The sequence below is a fragment of the Otolemur garnettii genome, unplaced genomic scaffold (genome assembly GCF_000181295.1).
Source record: "Otolemur garnettii isolate 467f Iridium unplaced genomic scaffold, OtoGar3 scaffold00017, whole genome shotgun sequence".
NCBI lineage: Eukaryota > Metazoa > Chordata > Mammalia > Primates > Galagidae > Otolemur > Otolemur garnettii.
This window is the reverse complement of record NW_003852412.1, coordinates 25,649,411-25,651,906: the sequence shown is the minus strand read 5'-3', so window position 1 is coordinate 25,651,906 and position 2,496 is coordinate 25,649,411. Positions and strand designations below refer to the sequence as shown.

Genomic DNA, 2,496 nt, shown 5'->3' with positions numbered 1-2,496 from the left:
AGTGATGAATACTGTTCAATATTTTTCTAGTTTAACTTGTTGCATAGAAATAATAAAATCATTAATGCAGTGAAATTTTAGTTTTCAAATAGTTCAGTGTCAGGATGACTTTGGTCAATAAATACTCCATAACTATTATATTTACAAGGTGCTCTTCTTTCCTGAAAGAAAGTCTTCAAAAACTATCTTATTTCACTTTTCCACCTGCTCCCCCATCACCCACCAAGTGCTGCTCCGAGCTCTGGGCTCCCACAAAGCTAGCGCCGCAGTCTCCCTTCAGCCACCATCATGATTATGTACCGGGACCTCCCCAGGTACGAGGAGATGTTCTCTGACATTTACAAGATCCAAGAGATGGAGGACGGCCTGTGCCTGGAGGTGGAGGGGAAGATGGTCAGTAGGACAGAGAGTAACATTGATGACTCACCCATTGGTGGAAATGCTTAGGCTGAGGGTCCTGAGGGTGAAGGTACCAGAAGCACAGTTATCACTGGTGTTGATATTGTCATGAACCATCACTTACAGGAAACCAGCTTCACAAAAGAAGCCTACAAGAAGTACATCAAAGATTACATGAAGTCAATCAAAGGCAAACTTGAAGAACAGAGACCAGAAAGAGTAAAACCTTTTATGACAGGGGATGCAGAACAAATCAAGCACATCCTGACTAATTTCAAAAACCACCAGTTCTTTATTGGTGAAAACATGAATCCAGATGGCATGGTTGCTCTCCTGGACTACCGGGAGGATGGTGTCACCCCATATATGATTTTCTTTAAGGATGGTTTAGAAATGGAAAAATGTTAACAAATTTGGTAATTACTGTGGATCTATCGCCTGTCATCATAACTGGCTGATGCTTGTCATCCACAGAACACCAGGACTTAAGGCAAACAGGACTGATGTCATCCTGAGCGCTTCATTTATTTTGACCATGATTTATTTGGAGTGGAGGCATTGTTTTTAAGGAAAAACATGTCATGTAGGTTGTTTAAAAATAAAATACATTTAAACTCATTCAAGAGAATGCCTTTTAGTTTAATATATGTTTAAACTAAATCCATCCTGTAGTGTTTCTGGAGAAGCTAGAGACTGGTTGTAGGCCACTACTGGAAAGTATAAGACTGTCATCGGATAAATTATACAGTGGAAACCACTCCTGAGACTGGAATATAAAGGAATCAAAAGTTTTAATTCTGAGTTACAGTAAAGGGAGAGACCATGCTCATAGCAGTGCCAGTACTTGAAGTGGAGCCGTCACACATTTCATCACCTACAATGGAAGTAGTAACTGTGGAAAAAATTACCAAGAGAATAAAAAGAGACTAATTCAGTTGGATAAAGAAAAAAGTATCTTATTTGATTATATATGTTATCCAACATAAGTCATTAAACAAAATAAGAATTGTGTTTAGAAGAAAATTATGTTTATTTCTAGGTTAAAATTATGACTCAGTCATGACTCTACTTGTACCTAAGATATTGACAATAATAGTTTTCTTGCTCAATTATTGATTATTACCAATAATCAATTGTGACATGATAAACCAAATAAAATAGTTAAAGCAATTAGTTCAGATAAATTAACCTCCTTCCAAAGTCTATAAAAGATTTGAGAATTATATCAATAAAATTTACTAGTTTCAAAACTTTCCATTTTTGATTTGTCTCTGTATACATTCTTCAGTTTCAACATTCCTATTAATTCTTAATAAACCAGAAGATAATATAGAGAGCAGAATATATATACTTCTGTCTTAAATCAAAAATACATGTGGCAATATGCTTTGGGAGAATGAAAAACATCTTAACTTTCCTACTGATAGATGCAAAAAGTCTGTCTTTTCAAATGGCATGAAACAAGAATGGGAGCATTTTTAATGGTAAAGTCATACTATTAGTTTTAGCATGACATATGTTTTGCAATCATAACTGAATTTAATTCACCCTAGTAAGAATTTCATAAGTGATGTGATTTATATTATTTTTAAAATGTTCTTGATTAGTGAAACTTAGAATGAGTTTATCATGCTAGAAATTTTACCAAAGGCAGAATTCAGAATTAAACAGCCAGATATGATATTCCACCTCAGAGTCATAGCTTTTAAATAAAAAAGTTTGATTTCCATATAACATTTGTATACGTTTTTAAAGTTTTAAGATATAAGTTATATCCTAGAAACTTTAAAATATATATTGTTTCCTTCCAACTCCACAAGGATATTAAAAATTTTTGTCATATACTCCAGGAAATACACAATGTTAATATCTCAGCTCTTGTTGCAAGGAACCCAAACCATCATGAGTAACTTGTGGTTTAAACAGGGTACAATGTAATGACGATTAGTCAAGTTGTCTAAAAGAAGTCTCACAAGTTGCTAGCAGTATGTTACTGAAGTAAAAATTGTACTTATATACTTCTGACATTGTGCCTTACTACTAAGGAGAAAAAATCTCAATTGTGTAGGTGATTCAAGACATTGTTTACATGTCAGA

General features: G+C 34.3%; 1 pseudogene across 1 annotated transcript; it reads left to right on the top strand.

Moving 5' to 3' along the window:
* Nucleotides 1–288: 288 nt before the first annotated feature.
* On the top strand, nt 289–849 carry LOC100963387 (annotated as a pseudogene). The gene has a single exon (XR_153258.2). The product of XR_153258.2 is annotated as a translationally-controlled tumor protein pseudogene (transcript).
* The last annotated feature ends 1,647 nt before the right edge of the window (nt 850–2,496 follow it).